Consider the following 17768-nt stretch of genomic DNA (forward strand, 5'->3'; position numbering starts at 1 on the left):
TATTCCTGCGGCGATAACTAGGCCTATGTGGCTAACGGATGAATAAGCGATTAGTGATTTTAGGTCTGTCTGTCGTAGGCAGATTGAGCTAGTCATTAGGGCGCCTCATAGGGCCAGGGTTAGGAAGGGGTAGTGCAGGAGGTTGGACAGTGGGCCCATAAATAGAGTGACTCGTATAATTCCATATCCTCCTAGCTTTAGTAGTAGGGCGGCGAGGAGTATTGAGCCTGCGATGGGTGCTTCTACGTGGGCTTTTGGCAGTCAGAGGTGTAGGCCGTATAGTGGGGCTTTTACTATGAATGCTATGAGCAGTGCTAGACCTGATAGTATTCCTGTCCATGAGGTGGATAGGGTTGGGTGGGTTAGTTGTAGGGTTGGCAGGTGCAGGGTGCCAATTTTCACGTATAGGTGTATGATTGTGATTAGCAGGGGTAGAGAGCTTACTAGCGTGTAGAATAGCAGGTAGATGCCAGCGCTTAGGCGTTCTGGTTGGTTCCCCCATCGGGTGATTAAGATTAGGGTGGGAATGAGGGTTGCTTCAAATGAGATGTAAAATAGTGCTAGTTCTGTGGTGGAAAAGGCTAGTAGGATGAATGGCTGGACTGCGACTAAGGTTGAGATAAAGATTCGTTTGCGTTGTAGGGGTTCTTGTTGCAGGTGGTTTTGGCTTGCTATGATTATGAGTGGGAGTAGTCAGCAGGATAGTACTAGGAGGGGGGATGAGATTTGGTCAATTCCTGTTCAGTTGGATAAAAATTTGTAGGGGTAGTAGGTTGGGATTAATCACTGTAGGCTTAGGGCAGCGATTAGGAGGCTGTATAAGGTGGTGTTAGTCCATAGAAATTTTGGTGGAGACAGCAGGGCTGTTGGAAGAAGTATGATTGTGGGTAGGATGATTTTTAGCATTGCAGGAGGTTTAGGTTGTGTAGATGGTCAGAGCCATATGTGCGGGTGGAGGCTACTAGGATGGCCAGGCCTGTGCCCGCCTCACACGCTGAGAAGGTTAGCATGAGAATTGGTACCATGGTGAATGAGGAGACTTGGTTTTCGATGGATCATATTGATAGGCCTACGAATATCGATAATATTATGCTTTCAAGGCATAGTAGGGCGGATACTAGGTGGGTTCGGTGGAAGGCTAGCCCTAGTCCGCTGAAAATGAAGGCTGAGTAGAAGCTTAAATGTAGGGGCGACATAAGAAAGTTACAGGGTTGGCTGTAATCTGCTGGGTCGAAACCAGCTATCTTTTTGGTTAGACTAACTTTCTGTTATTCTGCTCATTCTAGGCCCCCTTGAATTCACTCGTAGGCCAGTCCGAGTGTTAGGAGAAGGAGGATCACTACAGTTCAGGTGAGGGTCATTAGGGGGGATTGGAGTTGGACGGCTCATGGCAGGGGGAGTAGGAGGGCGATTTCTAGGTCGAATAGGACGAACAGGATGGCTACTGAGGAAGAATCGGACTGAGAATGGTAATCGAGCAGATCCAAGTGGGTCGAATCCACATTCGTACGGTGAGAGTTTCTCTGAGTCGGGGTTTATTTGGGCGAGTCAGAAGTTTAATGCGGTTAGGGCGGCGCTTAGGATTGATGATAGGGCGAATATGAACATGAGTGCGTTCATTGCTCTCCTCTGGGTTTATACCAGATTCTAGAGATTGGAAGTCAATTGTAATTAATATACTAGAAGAGCAAGATCCTCATCAGTAGATGGTTATGTAGAGGAATAGTCAGATGACGTCTACGAAGTGTCAGTATCAGGCTGCTGCCTCGAATCCGAAGTGGTGGTCTGATGTAAAGTGGAACTTGATCAGTCGGAAGAGGCAGACGGTCAGGAAGGAGGATCCGATGATTACGTGGAGTCCGTGGAATCCAGTGGCAACGAAGAAGGTAGATCCGTAGACGCTATCGGCGATTGAGAATGGGGCTTCGTGGTATTCTATTGCTTGTAGGGCTGTGAAGTAGAATCCCAGGAGGATCGTTAGGGTTAGGGCGTGGATGGCGTGTTTTCGGTTTCCTTCTGTGATGCTGTGATGGGCTCACGTTACGGTAACGCCTGAGGCTAGTAGGATGGCTGTGTTTAGTAGGGGGACTTCTATCGGGTTGAGTGGTTTAATTCCTGTTGGGGGTCATTGGCCTCCTAGTTCTGGGGTTGGGGCCAGGCTCGAGTGGAAGAACGCTCAGAAGAACCCTAAGAAGAAGAATGCTTCGGATGTGATGAAAAGGATTATGCCGTATCGTAGGCCTTTTTGGACTGTGGGAGTGTGATGGCCTTGGAAGGTGCTTTCTCGTACAATGTCTCGTCATCATTGGAGTATTACTAGGAGTATTGAGATGAGGCCTAGGGTTAGTAGTATGGATGAGTTGTAGTGGAATCACATGATTAATCCTGAGGTTGTGAGTAGGGCGGCGGCTGCCCCGAAGATTGGTCAAGGGCTTGGGTCAACTATGTGGTATGAGTGTGCTTGGTGTGCCATTAGATGTTTTCTTGTAAGTATAGGCTTAGAAGGAGCACGAAGACGTAGGCCTGGATTATGGCTACTGCTACTTCTAGGATGGTTAGGAGTAGTAGGATGATTATTGTTAGGATGGATACTGCAGGAAGGGTGGGTATTAATGCAATGGAGGCTGTAGAGATGAGTTGGATGAGTAAGTGTCCTGCTGTAAGGTTGGCTGTAAGGCGGACTCCGAGGGCTAGGGGGCGGATTAGTAGGCTGGTTGTTTCGATCAGGATTAGTGCGGGGATTAGGGGTGTAGGGGTACCTTCGGGTAATAGGTGGGCTAAAGAGGCTGATGGTTGGTTTCGTAGGCCTGTTAGTAGTGTGGCGAGCCATAGTGGGAAGGCTAGGGCTATGTTCATAGATAGTTGGGTGGTTGGGGTGAATGTATATGGAAGGAGGCCTAGAAGGTTGATTGTAAGAAGTATGATTATTAGGGATGTAAATATTATGGCTCATTTGTGGCCATTTTTGTTGAGTGGGACTATTAGTTGTTTTGTGATTAGGTGAAGGAGTCATGTTTGGATAGTAGAAAGGCGGTTGTTGATTCATCGGTTGTTTGGGGACGGGAATAGTAGGGCTGGGAAGAGTAGGGATAGTAGGATTAAGGGGATGCCAAATAGATTGGGGCTGGAAAATTGGTCAAAGAAGCTTAGGTTCATGGTCAGGATCATGGTGTGGGTTTGGTAGTGAGGGAGGTCTTATTTGATGGGGGGTTGGTTGTGGTGAAGGCTAGTAGTTTTGGTTGGATGAGGAGTGCTAGGGTTAATCAGGTTATAATTATGATTGAAAATCATGGTGCGGGGTTAAGCTGTGGCATATCATTAAGGAGGGGGAAGTCCCTCTTTGGCTAGCTTAAAAGGCTAGTGCTGTTGCATAGCTTCTTAATGATTAGGATGATGATAGAAGGGACGATCAGGCCTCGAAATGTGGGAGTGGGGTTGATTCTACTACAATGGGTATGTAGCTGTGATTAGCCCCGCAAATTTCTGAGCATTGTCCGTAAAAAATCCCAGGCCGGGTGGTAATGAATGAAGTTTGGTTTAGTCGGCCTGGGATTGCGTCTGTTTTAACTCCGAGCGTTGGGACTGCTCAGGAGTGGAGTACGTCTCCTGCAGTAATGATCACGCGGATGGGGGATTCTATTGGGATAACTACGCGGTGGTCAACTTCTAGCAGTCGGAAGTGGCCGTTGGGTAAGTCTGGGGTGGGCACTATGTAGGAGTCGAATGATAGGTCTTTGAAGTCTGTGTATTCGTAGCTTCAGTATCATTGGTGGCCGATGGCTTTTAGGGTGAGGTCTGGTTCGTCGATTTTGTCCATTATGTAGAGGATTTGTAGGGATGGGAGGGCGAGGAGTACCAGGACGATAGCAGGTAGGATTGTCCAGATCAGCTCTACTTCTTGGGCGTCTACAGCATTGGACGAGAGTTTTTTCTGTTAGTATGTGGGCTAAAAGGTAGAGAACTAGGCTGCAGATAGCTAGGGCAACGATTAGGGCGTGGTCGTGGAATTCAACGAGTTCTTCTATGATGGGTGATGAGGCGTCTTGGAATCCTAGTTGGGAGTGGTTGGCCACATGAGATGTACAGGATTTTTACCTGTGATTTAGTCTTGACAAGGCTATGTAATTGGTTTACTAACGTCTCATAAGAAAGAAGCATGAGCGGTTAATGCAGTTGGCTTGAAACCAGCATGTGAGGGTTCGATTCCTTCCTTTCTTGTACTTGGACGAAGGCCGGTTCCTCGAAAGTATGGTATGGGGGAGGGCAGCCGTGGATTCATTCAACGTTTGTGGTAGTTAGTTCTGGTTGTAGGACTTTTCGTTTGGCCGGAAAGGCTTCTCAGATGATGAATATTAGTATGATTACGGCTACTATTGAGATTAGGGAGCCGATGGAGGAAATGGTGTTTCATAGTGTGTAGGCGTCGGGATAGTCCGAGTATCGTCGGGGTATTCCTGCTAGGCCTAGGAAGTGCTGGGGGAAGAACGTTAGGTTTACTCCTGTAAATATTACCCCGAAGTGGGCTTTTGCTCATGTTTGGTGTAGGGTAAACCCAGTGAGTAGTGGGAATCAGTGAGTAAATCCTGCTAGAATGGCAAAGACGGCGCCTATGGATAGGACGTAGTGGAAGTGGGCAACTACGTAGTACGTGTCGTGCAGGGCGATGTCTAGGGAAGAGTTTGCAAGAACGATTCCTGTTAATCCTCCGATGGTAAATAGGAAGATAAATCCTAGAGCTCATAGTATTGGGGGGGGGTCTCATTTGATTGTTCCTCCGTGCAGGGTGGCTAGTCAGCTAAATACTTTGATTCCGGTAGGGATGACAATGATTATAGTGGCTGATGTAAAGTAGGCTCGGGTATCAACGTCTATTCCTACTGTAAACATGTGGTGAGCTCAGACGATGAATCCTAGGAAGCCGATGGATAGTATGGCTCAGACTATTCCCATGTAGCCGAAGGGCTCCTTTTTGCCTGAGTAGTACGTGACTACGTGTGAGATGATTCCGAACCCCGGTAGGATCAGAATATAGACTTCTGGGTGTCCGAAGAATCAGAATAGGTGTTGGTACAGGATTGGGTCTCCTCCTCCAGCGGGGTCGAAGAATGTGGTGTTTAGGTTTCGATCAGTTAGTAATATTGTAATACCGGCGGCGAGTACGGGGAGTGATAGAAGGAGTAGGATGGCGGTAATTAGTACGGATCAGACAAATAGTGGGGTTTGGTATTGTGAGAGTGCGGGGGGTTTTATGTTGATGGCTGTGGTGATAAAGTTGATGGCCCCAAGGATGGAGGAGATACCGGCTAAGTGGAGTGAGAAGATAGCCAGGTCTACTGAAGCTCCGGCGTGGGCAAGGTCACCTGCTAGGGGAGGGTAGACAGTTCAGCCTGTGCCGGCGCCAGCTTCTACAGTGGATGAGGCTAGTAGGAGGAGGAATGATGGGGGGAGGAGTCAAAAGCTTATGTTGTTTATTCGCGGGAATGCTATGTCGGGGGCACCGATTATGAGGGGGACTAATCAGTTGCCGAATCCTCCGATCATGATGGGTATGACTATAAAGAAGCTTATTACAAAGGCGTGAGCGGTAACGATTACATTGTAAATTTGGTCGTCGCCTAGGAGAGTTCCTGGTTGTCCTAGTTCTGCGCGGATTAATAGGCTGAGTGCGGTGCCGACTATTCCTGCTCATGCCCCGAAGATGAGGTACAGGGTGCCAATATCCTTATGGTTAGTGGAAAATAGTCATCGGTTGATGAAGGTGACGGGTAAGATGGCTGAGTGTTGAAGCGTTAGGCTGTAGTCCTTTTTACAGAGGTTTAATTCCTCTTCTTATCGGCTCTGTAGTGAAATTCATGTTGAGTTGCAAGCTCATCGATGCGCACTAGGGTGCGTCAGGGTCTTTGTAGGCAGAAGCCAATTGGTTTAGGCATTTAGCTGTTAACTAGAGTTTTGTGGGATCGAAGCCCATCTGTCTAGGGAGGCTTTAGCTTAATTAAAGCGTCTGACTTGCATTCAGAAGATACAGGTTAATATTCTGTAAGTCTTAATGTGCAGAAACTAAGAGGGTTTAACTCTTATTTAAGGCTTTGAAGGCCTTCGGTTTGGGGTGTTATCCTAAGTTTCTAGACAATGGCATGTATTATTGGGGACAGGGGAAGTAAGAGGATTGATAGTGAGGCAAGGACCGCAGTAGGTGTGCTTGGGGCTTTGCTAGTGTATCATTGTTTTATGTGGTTAGAGGAGTTGGGGGGAAGGGTAATTGTTGAGTGGTATGCGAGGCGTAGGTAGAAGAAGAGGCTGAGCAGTGATAGCATGGCAATTGCCATGGCTGCTGGTGTTATTTCCTGTTTAGTTAGTTCTTGGATGATAAGTCACTTTGGTATAAAGCCTGTTAATGGGGGGAGGCCTGCTAGGGATAAAAGTACTAGTATTAGGGTGGCGTTTAGCACTGGGGTTTTTGTTCATGAGGTTGTGATCATGGATAGGTTAAGGGCTTTGATTTTGTTAAGGGCTAGGAATACGGCTGATGTTATGATTGTGTATAGGTAGAAGGTAAGTAAGGCCAATTTGGGGCTGTAAACTAGGATGATGGCGATTCAGCCTAAGTGGGAGATGGACGAGAAGGCTAGGATTTTGCGTGTTTGTGTTTGGTTCAGTCCTATTCAGCCTCCTAGTGCTGTTGAGGCTAGGGCCATGGCGGTGAGTAGAGCTGGGTCGAGGGATTTGGATGTTAGTAGGAGCAGGGTTAGTGGGGGGAATTTTATGAGGGTCGAGAGTAGCAGGGCTGTTATTAGTGGCGATCCTTGTAGTACTTCTGGGAATCAGAAGTGAAATGGCACTAGGCCCAGTTTAATAGCGATTGCTGCTGTCAGTAGTAGACAGGAGGTTGGGTGGTTTATTTGTGTGATGTCTCATTGGCCGGTGACTCAGGCATTGGTTATGCTAGAGAATAGGACCAGGGCGGAAGCAGCTGCTTGGGTTAGGAAGTATTTCGTTGCGGCTTCTACTGCTCGTGGGTGGTGGGATTTGGCAATTAGGGGAATGATGGCTAGTGCGTTGATCTCCAGTCCTGTCCAGGCCAGAACTCAGTGGTTGCTGGAAATTGTGATTGTGGTGCCCAAGATGAGGCTGAAGGTTATGATTGGGGTCGCGTAAGGGTTCATTAGTAGAGGAGGGGGTTAAACCATCATTTTCGGGGTATGGGCCCGATAGCTTGATTAGCTGACTCTACTAGAAAATAATATAAGGGAAGTATGGAGAATTTTGATTTCTCTTGTGTGGGTTCAATTCCTACTTTTCTAAGGTCAACAGGAAATGAGAGGGCTGTTATACCTCTATGTTCACTTTATCATAGTGACCCTTTGTAGTTCAGGCACATTTCCTTATGTAAGGAGGTAGGCCTGCATAGCAGATAGGTATGCTGATGTGTCAGAGGCACAGAGCTAGTGTGAGGGGTAGGAAGTTTTTTCATAGTAGGTGCATTAGTTGGTCATATCGGAATCGTGGGTATGAAGCTCGGACCCATAAGAAACCAGAAGATAGTAGGAGGACTTTTGTGGCTAGGATGACGGGGAATAGTTCTGTGGGTGGCCCTAGGGCGCTTGGGTTTAGGAATATGATGGCTGTAAGTGTATTTATTAGCATAATGTTCGCATATTCAGCTAGGAAGAATAAGGCGAAGGGTCCTGCGGCGTATTCAACGTTAAACCCTGAGACTAGCTCAGATTCACCCTCTGTGAGGTCAAAAGGAGCTCGGTTTGTCTCTGCTAGGGTGGATACGTATCATATTATTGCTAGGGGTCATGAGGAGAAAATGAAGTATAGAGGCTCCTGTGCGACGGCAAAGGAGCTGAGTGTGTAGCTTCCGCTTAGTATGATTATTGATAGCAGGATTATGGCCAGTGTCACTTCGTATGAAATGGTCTGTGCTACTGCCCGTAGGGCTCCGATTAGTGCGTATTTTGAGTTCGAGGCTCAGCCTGATCATAGGACTGAGTAGACGGCTAGGCTTGACATGGCTATTAGGAAGAGAACTCCGAGGTTTAGATCTGCTAGGGGAAATGGGAGTGGTAGTGGTGCTCAAGTGGTGAGGGCTAGGACAAGGGCTAGTATTGGTATCAGAATGAATAGAAGTGGGGAAGAGGTAGAGGGTCGGATGGGCTCTTTGGTAAATAGTTTCAGTCCGTCCGCAAATGGTTGAAGTAGGCCAAAAGGCCCGACAACGTTAGGGCCTTTGCGGGATTGTATGTAGCTTAGGATTTTCCGTTCTACTAGGGTTAGGAAGGCTACGGCAATCAGGATTGGGATGATGTATAGGAGGGATATAACGAGGCAGCTTAGTGTTGTTATTTGAATCATGGGTGAAGCTAGGGAGAGGATTTGAACCTCTGGGGAAAGGGCTTAAGCCTTCTGCACTTGCCGGGCTCTGCCACTCTAGCTGGTCCTTTTCTAGGATTGAAAGTGGTGGGGGAAGGCCCTCTTCACGGTTTAGTTGGTTTCACTGCTTAGAGGGGGGGGGCGTGCTTGTGGTATTGGCCCCACTTTCCCGGTCCTTTCGTACTGGGGAGAGTGTGTCATAGATAGAAACCGACCTGGATTGCTCCGGTCTGAACTCAGATCACGTAGGACTGTTAATCGTTGAACAAACGAACCCTTAATAGCGGCTGCACCATTAGGATGTCCTGATCCAACATCGAGGTCGTAAACCCCCCTGTCGATATGGGCTCTTGAGGGGGATTGCGCTGTTATCCCTGGGGTAGCTTGGTCCATTAATCAATTATATTGGGTCTGGTCACTGTTAGCACTTTGAGGGGTAGCTCTAGGTAAAGAGGTATGGTCTTGTTTTTGGAGGATTTGTTCTCCTCCAAGGTCGCCCCAACCGAAAAATATCGACCAGGCTCTGCGATGGTAGTGGCCCCAGTGGGGTTGATTGAGGATTCGCGGTGGTCGTTGATTTTTAAGTTCCACAGGGTCTTCTCGTCTTATGTTCACATCCCCGCTTTTGCACGGGGAGATCAATTTCACTGATTATCTGTGAGAGACAGTTAAGACCTCGTTTAGCCATTCATACAAGTCTCGATTTATGGGACAATTGATTGCGCTACCTTTGCACGGTTAGGATACCGCGGCCGTTAAACCTAAGTCACCGGGCAGGCATCACCTTCAATACTTGTTTAATTTGCTGAAGGCTATGTTTTTGGTAAACAGTCGGGCCTTATTAATTTGCCGAGTTCCTTTCACAGATTTTAATCGCTCTTATAGGCGCTCCTGAGTCGGGTTAACAGGGTTAGTTAATACGTGGTCTTGTAGGGGTTTTTGTATCTGTCTAGGTCTGTTAATAATGTTTCTATGTAAGCTTGCGCCGTTAGAGGGGTGTGGCCCTGAGTTACTTATTTTAGCATTAATTCTCCTATATTCATAGGTTGACCTGTTTGTGATAAGGGAATCATCTTATTTTGGTATTTTTAGGTGGTGGAGCTTTGACGCACTCTTTTTTGATGGCTGCTTTAGGGCCCACGGTAGGATCAGTAGTAAGAATTATCCGCTAGTCGAGGTTGTGTCCTTTTTTAATGGAGCTGTCCCTCCATTAAATAGCTCTTAATCATCTCATTAGGGTTCAGGATGTCCGGTAGGGAGGATTAAGGGGGAACTTAGATTCGTTTCACAGGTAACCAGCTATCACCCAGCTCGGTTGGCTTTTCACCTCTACTGACAAGTCATCCCACTCTTTTGCAACAGAGACGGGTTCGCTCTCTTTAACTGCTTGAAAGTAGCTCGCTTGGGTTTCGGGGGGGCAAACTTTAGTTCACTTTGCTTGGTTGTTCTCGCTAAACCATGATGCAAAAGGTACAAGGGTTGATCTTTGCTGTCTGTCGCTTTGATTGTTTCACTGCTATTTCATCTTTCCCTTACGGTACTGGGGTCTCTATCGCGTCTAAGTGTCTTTTCTATCGCCTATACTAAGACTGTAAAATGCTTTAGTTTAATTAGTTTAGTAAATTCTTTAGTTTTGGTGTACTATTTGTGTGGTTGAGCTAGAGGGGGGGCTTCAAGACGATCCGGTCTAGTAGATATCTTTCAGGTGTAAGCTGAGTGCTTTGGTGTTATAGCTACGTCTTGATATTCTAAGTACACCTTCCGGTACACTTACCTTGTTACGACTTACCTCATCTTCAGCGTATTTATGGTATTAGTTATGTGGGATGTGGCTTTTGAGGAGGGTGACGGGCGGTATGTACGTGCCCCAGGGCCGGCTTAAAGTAGGCTCTATTGTCCCACTTTACTGCTAAATCCGCCTTCCAGAAGTGGTTTCACGCTTCTTTCCGTGTGCCCTATGAATAGGGAATGTAGCCCATTTCTTCCACTCCATAGGCTATACCTTGACCTGTCTTATTAGCGGGGTGCTATTGTGTCCACTGTTGTGCTCTCATTCGAGGTGGGCTGGCGACGGCGGTATGTAGGCTGTGTTGGCAAGGGGTGGTTGGGTTAATCGGGGATTATCGATTGTAGAACAGGCTCCTCTAGGTGGGTTTGGGGCACCGCCAAGTCCTTAGAGTTTTAAGCGTTTGTGCTCGTAGTTCTCTGGCGGATACTTCGGTAAAGTAAGTATCAAGATTTAGGGCCAGGCATAGTGGGGTATCTAATCCCAGTTTGGGCCCTGGCTTTCGTGGGTTTAAATCAGTCGTTAGTTCCTAAGATCATCTTAATGGTGTGTTTAGGTGCATCTTGGGCTTATGACAGCTCAGTTGCATTTTGATCTTAGTTAGCTAGGATAGGCATTTTACCACTCTTTACGCCGTGTCAATAGGACGGTTGATTTGGGTTTCTTGTATGACCGCGGTGGCTGGCACAAGATTTACCAACCCTTGAAGTTAGGCTGTTGCTATAACTAAGTCAAGTTTGCACTCATTGCTTAATGTTAATTACTGCTGAATACCCGTGGGGGCGTGGCTTAGCGAGGCGTCTTGGGCTACTACTTGGGTGTGCCTGATACCCGCTCCTCAAGGCCTGTATGGGGGTAGGTGGTCGAGGGCGTTTACACTGGGGCGCGGATACTTGCATGTATATATTTAGCAAAAACCAACCGTAAGGTTAGGACTAAGTCTTTTGTCCGCAGGCATGTTTTATGCCATCTTGGCAACTTCAGTGCCATGCTTTGTGTTAAGCTATGTGGACGGGGGTGTGGTTAGCTGATAGTTGAGTGGTGAGTGAGAGTGAAGTATATGAAATTATTGCTTGTGTTTACTATTTTTAGTACTGGAGTTTCTCTAAGTCCTAGGACTAGGAGGAAATGGTGTTTCATAGTGTGTAGGTGTCGGGATAGTCCGAGTATCGTCGGGGTATTCCTGCTAGGCCTAGGAAGTGCTGGGGGAAGAACGTTAGGTTTACTCCTGTAAATATTACCCCGAAGTGGGCTTTTGCTCATGTTTGGTGTAGGGTAAACCCAGTGAGTAGTGGGAATCAGTGAGTAAATCCTGCTAGAATGGCAAAGACGGCGCCTATGGATAGGACGTAGTGGAAGTGGACACTATTTGTCTGATCCGTACTAATTACCGCCATCCTACTCCTTCTATCACTCCCCGTACTCGCCGCCGGTATTACAATATTACTAACTGATCGAAACCTAAACACCACATTCTTCGACCCCGCTGGAGGAGGAGACCCAATCCTGTACCAACACCTATTCTGATTCTTCGGACACCCAGAAGTCTATATTCTGATCCTACCGGGGTTCGGAATCATCTCACACGTAGTCACGTACTACTCAGGCAAAAAGGAGCCCTTCGGCTACATGGGAATAGTCTGAGCCATACTATCCATCGGCTTCCTAGGATTCATCGTCTGAGCTCACCACATGTTTACAGTAGGAATAGACGTTGATACCCGAGCCTACTTTACATCAGCCACTATAATCATTGCCATCCCTACCGGAATCAAAGTATTTAGCTGACTAGCCACCCTGCACGGAGGAACAATCAAATGAGACCCCCCCAATACTATGAGCTCTAGGATTTATCTTCCTATTTACCATCGGAGGATTAACAGGAATCGTTCTTGCAAACTCTTCCCTAGACATCGCCCTGCACGACACGTACTACGTAGTTGCCCACTTCCACTACGTCCTATCCATAGGCGCCGTCTTTGCCATTCTAGCAGGATTTACTCACTGATTCCCACTACTCACTGGGTTTACCCTACACCAAACATGAGCAAAAGCCCACTTCGGGGTAATATTTACAAGAGTAAACCTAACGTTCTTCCCCCAGCACTTCCTAGGCCTAGCAGGAATACCCCGACGATACTCGGACTATCCCGACGCCTACACACTATGAAACACCATTTCCTCCATCGGCTCCCTAATCTCAATAGTAGCCGTAATCATACTAATATTCATCATCTGAGAAGCCTTTCCGGCCAAACGAAAAGTCCTACAACCAGAACTAACTACCACAAACGTTGAATGAATCCACGGCTGCCCTCCCCCATACCATACTTTCGAGGAACCGGCCTTCGTCCAAGTACAAGAAAGGAAGGAATCGAACCCTCACATGCTGGTTTCAAGCCAACTGCATTAACCGCTCATGCTTCTTTCTTATGAGACGTTAGTAAACCAATTACATAGCCTTGTCAAGACTAAATCACAGGTAAAAATCCTGTACATCTCATGTGGCCAACCACTCCCAACTAGGATTCCAAGACGCCTCATCACCCATCATAGAAGAACTCGTTGAATTCCACGACCACGCCCTAATCGTTGCCCTAGCTATCTGCAGCCTAGTTCTCTACCTTTTAGCCCACATACTAACAGAAAAACTCTCGTCCAATGCTGTAGACGCCCAAGAAGTAGAGCTGATCTGGACAATCCTACCTGCTATCGTCCTGGTACTCCTCGCCCTCCCATCCCTACAAATCCTCTACATAATGGACAAAATCGATGAACCAGACCTCACCCTAAAAGCCATCGGCCACCAATGATACTGAAGCTACGAATACACAGACTTCAAAGACCTATCATTCGACTCCTACATAGTGCCCACCCCAGACTTACCCAACGGCCACTTCCGACTGCTAGAAGTTGACCACCGCGTAGTTATCCCAATAGAATCCCCCATCCGCGTGATCATTACTGCAGGAGACGTACTCCACTCCTGAGCAGTCCCAACGCTCGGAGTTAAAACAGACGCAATCCCAGGCCGACTAAACCAAACTTCATTCATTACCACCCGGCCTGGGATTTTTTACGGACAATGCTCAGAAATTTGCGGGGCTAATCACAGCTACATACCCATTGTAGTAGAATCAACCCCACTCCCACATTTCGAGGCCTGATCGTCCCTTCTATCATCATCCTAATCATTAAGAAGCTATGCAACAGCACTAGCCTTTTAAGCTAGCCAAAGAGGGACTTCCCCCTCCTTAATGATATGCCACAGCTTAACCCCGCACCATGATTTTCAATCATAATTATAACCTGATTAACCCTAGCACTCCTCATCCAACCAAAACTACTAGCCTTCACCACAACCAACCCCCCATCAAATAAGACCTCCCTCACTACCAAACCCACACCATGATCCTGACCATGAACCTAAGCTTCTTTGACCAATTTTCCAGCCCCAATCTATTTGGCATCCCCTTAATCCTACTATCCCTACTCTTCCCAGCCCTACTATTCCCGTCCCCAAACAACCGATGAATCAACAACCGCCTTTCTACTATCCAAACATGACTCCTTCACCTAATCACAAAACAACTAATAGTCCCACTCAACAAAAATGGCCACAAATGAGCCATAATATTTACATCCCTAATAATCATACTTCTTACAATCAACCTTCTAGGCCTCCTTCCATATACATTCACCCCAACCACCCAACTATCTATGAACATAGCCCTAGCCTTCCCACTATGGCTCGCCACACTACTAACAGGCCTACGAAACCAACCATCAGCCTCTTTAGCCCACCTATTACCCGAAGGTACCCCTACACCCCTAATCCCCGCACTAATCCTGATCGAAACAACCAGCCTACTAATCCGCCCCCTAGCCCTCGGAGTCCGCCTTACAGCCAATCTTACAGCAGGACACTTACTCATCCAACTCATCTCTACAGCCTCCATTGCATTAATACCCACCCTTCCTGCAGTATCCATCCTAACAATAATCATCCTACTACTCCTAACCATCCTAGAAGTAGCAGTAGCCATAATCCAGGCCTACGTCTTCGTGCTCCTTCTAAGCCTATACTTACAAGAAAACATCTAATGGCACACCAAGCACACTCATACCACATAGTTGACCCAAGCCCTTGACCAATCTTCGGGGCAGCCGCCACCCTACTCACAACCTCAGGATTAATCATGTGATTCCACTACAACTCATCCATACTACTAACCCTAGGCCTCATCTCAATACTCCTAGTAATACTCCAATGATGACGAGACATTGTACGAGAAAGCACCTTCCAAGGCCATCACACTCCCACAGTCCAGAAAGGCCTACGATACGGCATAATCCTTTTCATCACATCCGAAGCATTCTTCTTCTTAGGGTTCTTCTGAGCGTTCTTCCACTCGAGCCTGGCCCCAACCCCAGAACTAGGAGGCCAATGACCCCCAACAGGAATTAAACCACTCAACCCGATAGAAGTCCCCCTACTAAACACAGCCATCCTACTAGCCTCAGGCGTTACCGTAACGTGAGCCCATCACAGCATCACAGAAGGAAACCGAAAACACGCCATCCACGCCCTAACCCTAACGATCCTCCTGGGATTCTACTTCACAGCCCTACAAGCAATAGAATACCACGAAGCCCCATTCTCAATCGCCGATAGCGTCTACGGATCTACCTTCTTCGTTGCCACTGGATTCCACGGACTCCACGTAATCATCGGATCCTCCTTCCTGACCGTCTGCCTCTTCCGACTGATCAAGTTCCACTTTACATCAGACCACCACTTCGGATTCGAGGCAGCAGCCTGATACTGACACTTCGTAGACGTCATCTGACTATTCCTCTACATAACCATCTACTGATGAGGATCTTGCTCTTCTAGTATATTAATTACAATTGACTTCCAATCTCTAGAATCTGGTATAAACCCAGAGGAGAGCAATGAACGCACTCATGTTCATATTCGCCCTATCATCAATCCTAAGCGCCGCCCTAACCGCATTAAACTTCTGACTCGCCCAAATAAACCCCGACTCAGAGAAACTCTCACCGTACGAATGTGGATTCGACCCACTTGGATCTGCTCGATTACCATTCTCAGTCCGATTCTTCCTCAGTAGCCATCCTGTTCATCCTATTCGACCTAGAAATCGCCCTCCTACTCCCCCTGCCATGAGCCGTCCAACTCCAATCCCCCCTAATGACCCTCACCTGAACTGTAGCGATCCTCCTTCTCCTAACACTCGGACTGGCCTACGAGTGAATTCAAGGGGGCCTAGAATGAGCAGAATAACAGAAAGTTAGTCTAACCAAAAAGATAGCTGGTTTCGACCCAGCAGATTACAGCCAACCCTGTAACTTTCTTATGTCGCCCCTACATTTAAGCTTCTACTCAGCCTTCATTTTCAGCGGACTAGGACTAGCCTTCCACCGAACCCACCTAGTATCCGCCCTACTATGCCTTGAAAGCATAATATTATCGATATTCGTAGGCCTATCAATATGATCCATCGAAAACCAAGTCTCCTCATTCACCATGGTACCAATTCTCATGCTAACCTTCTCAGCATGTGAGGCGGGCACAGGCCTGGCCATCCTAGTAGCCTCCACCCGCACACATGGCTCCGACCATCTACACAACCTAAACCTCCTGCAATGCTAAAAATCATCCTACCCACAATCATACTTCTTCCAACAGCCCTGCTGTCTCCACCAAAATTTCTATGGACTAACACCACCTTATACAGCCTCCTAATCGCTGCCCTAAGCCTACAGTGATTAATCCCAACCTACTACCCCTACAAATTTTTATCCAACTGAACAGGAATTGACCAAAACTCATCCCCCCTCCTAGTACTATCCTGCTGACTACTCCCACTCATAATCATAGCAAGCCAAAACCACCTGCAACAAGAACCCCTACAACGCAAACGAATCTTTATCTCAACCTTAGTCGCAGTCCAGCCATTCATCCTACTAGCCTTTTCCACCACAGAACTAGCACTATTTTACATCTCATTTGAAGCAACCCTCATTCCCACCCTAATCTTAATCACCCGATGGGGGAACCAACCAGAACGCCTAAGCGCTGGCATCTACCTGCTATTCTACACGCCAGTAAGCTCTCTACCCCTGCTAATCACAATCATACACCTATACGTGAAAATTGGCACCCTGCACCTGCCAACCCTACAACTAACCCACCCAACCCTATCCACCTCATGGACAGGAATACTATCAGGTCTAGCACTGCTCATAGCATTCATAGTAAAAGCCCCACTATACGGCCTACACCTCTGACTGCCAAAAGCCCACGTAGAAGCACCCATCGCAGGCTCAATACTCCTCGCCGCCCTACTACTAAAGCTAGGAGGATACGGAATTATACGAGTCACTCTATTTATGGGCCCACTGTCCAACCTCCTGCACTACCCCTTCCTAACCCTGGCCCTATGAGGCGCCCTAATGACTAGCTCAATCTGCCTACGACAGACAGACCTAAAATCACTAATCGCTTATTCATCCGTTAGCCACATAGGCCTAGTTATCGCCGCAGGAATAATCCAAACCCACTGATCATTCTCAGGGGCAATGATCCTAATAATTTCCCATGGACTAACTTCCTCCATACTATTCTGCCTAGCCAACACAAACTATGAACGTACGCACAGCCGAATTCTACTACTCACACGAGGCCTACAACCTCTCCTACCACTCATAGCTACCTGATGATTGCTGGCCAATCTAACAAACATAGCCTTACCCCCAACAACAAACCTCATAGCAGAGCTAACCATTATAATCACCTTATTCAACTGATCTGCCTTCACGATCATCCTAACAGGAATCGCAACCCTACTAACCGCCTCCTACACCTTATTCATACTACTAATGACCCAACGAGGCTCAATCCCCTCCCACATCACATCTATGCAAAACTCAACCACGCGAGAACACCTGCTCATAACACTCCACATTATCCCAATATTCCTCCTAATCCTCAAACCCGAACTGATCTCCGGAATCCCCTCATGCAAGTATAGTTTAAACCAAACATTAGACTGTGATTCTAAGAATAGAAGTTCAAACCTTCTTACCTGCCGAGGGGAGGGTTTAACCAACAAGAGCTGCTAACTCTTACATCTGAGCCTAAAACCTCAGCCCCCTTACTTTTAAAGGATAACAGCAATCCACTGGTCTTAGGAACCACCCATCTTGGTGCAAATCCAAGTAAAAGGAGTGAACCCCACACTACTAATCAACTCCCTCACACTACTCACGCTGACAATCCTCCTAACCCCAATCATCCTGCCATTTCTATTTAAAAACTTTAAAAACACCCCACAAGCCACCACCCGCGCTGTTAAAACCGCATTCCTAATTAGCCTAGCCCCTACAACCGCATTCATCTACTCGGGAGTAGAATCTGTCACCTGCCACTGGGAGTGAAAATTCATTATAAACTTTAAAATCCCCCTGAGCCTAAAAATAGACCAATACTCAATAACATTTCTTCCAATCGCCCTATTTGTAACATGATCAATCCTACAATTCGCCATATGATACATGGCCTCAGAGCCATACGTAACAA

At 47.2% G+C, this 17768-nt stretch overlaps 2 long non-coding RNA genes across 2 annotated transcripts in view; one reads left to right on the forward strand and one right to left on the reverse strand.

Annotated features, from left to right (window-relative positions):
• Positions 1 to 10050, reverse strand: part of LOC310884039 — a 40728-nt gene extending 30678 nt beyond the window's left edge. The window contains exon 1 of the long non-coding RNA XR_014573995.1: positions 9428 to 10050. This is a non-coding gene — a long non-coding RNA (uncharacterized lncRNA). The remainder of the gene's footprint in view (positions 1 to 9427) is intronic.
• Positions 1 to 17210, forward strand: part of LOC310884038 — a 42891-nt gene extending 25681 nt beyond the window's left edge. Inside the window, exon 2 of the long non-coding RNA XR_014573994.1 lies at positions 9330 to 17210. This is a non-coding gene — a long non-coding RNA (uncharacterized lncRNA). The remainder of the gene's footprint in view (positions 1 to 9329) is intronic.
• The last annotated feature ends 558 nt before the right edge of the window (positions 17211 to 17768 follow it).

The sequence above is a fragment of the Anser anser genome (assembly GCF_964211835.1).
Source record: "Anser anser genome assembly, chromosome: 19".
Taxonomy (NCBI): Eukaryota; Metazoa; Chordata; class Aves; order Anseriformes; family Anatidae; genus Anser; species Anser anser.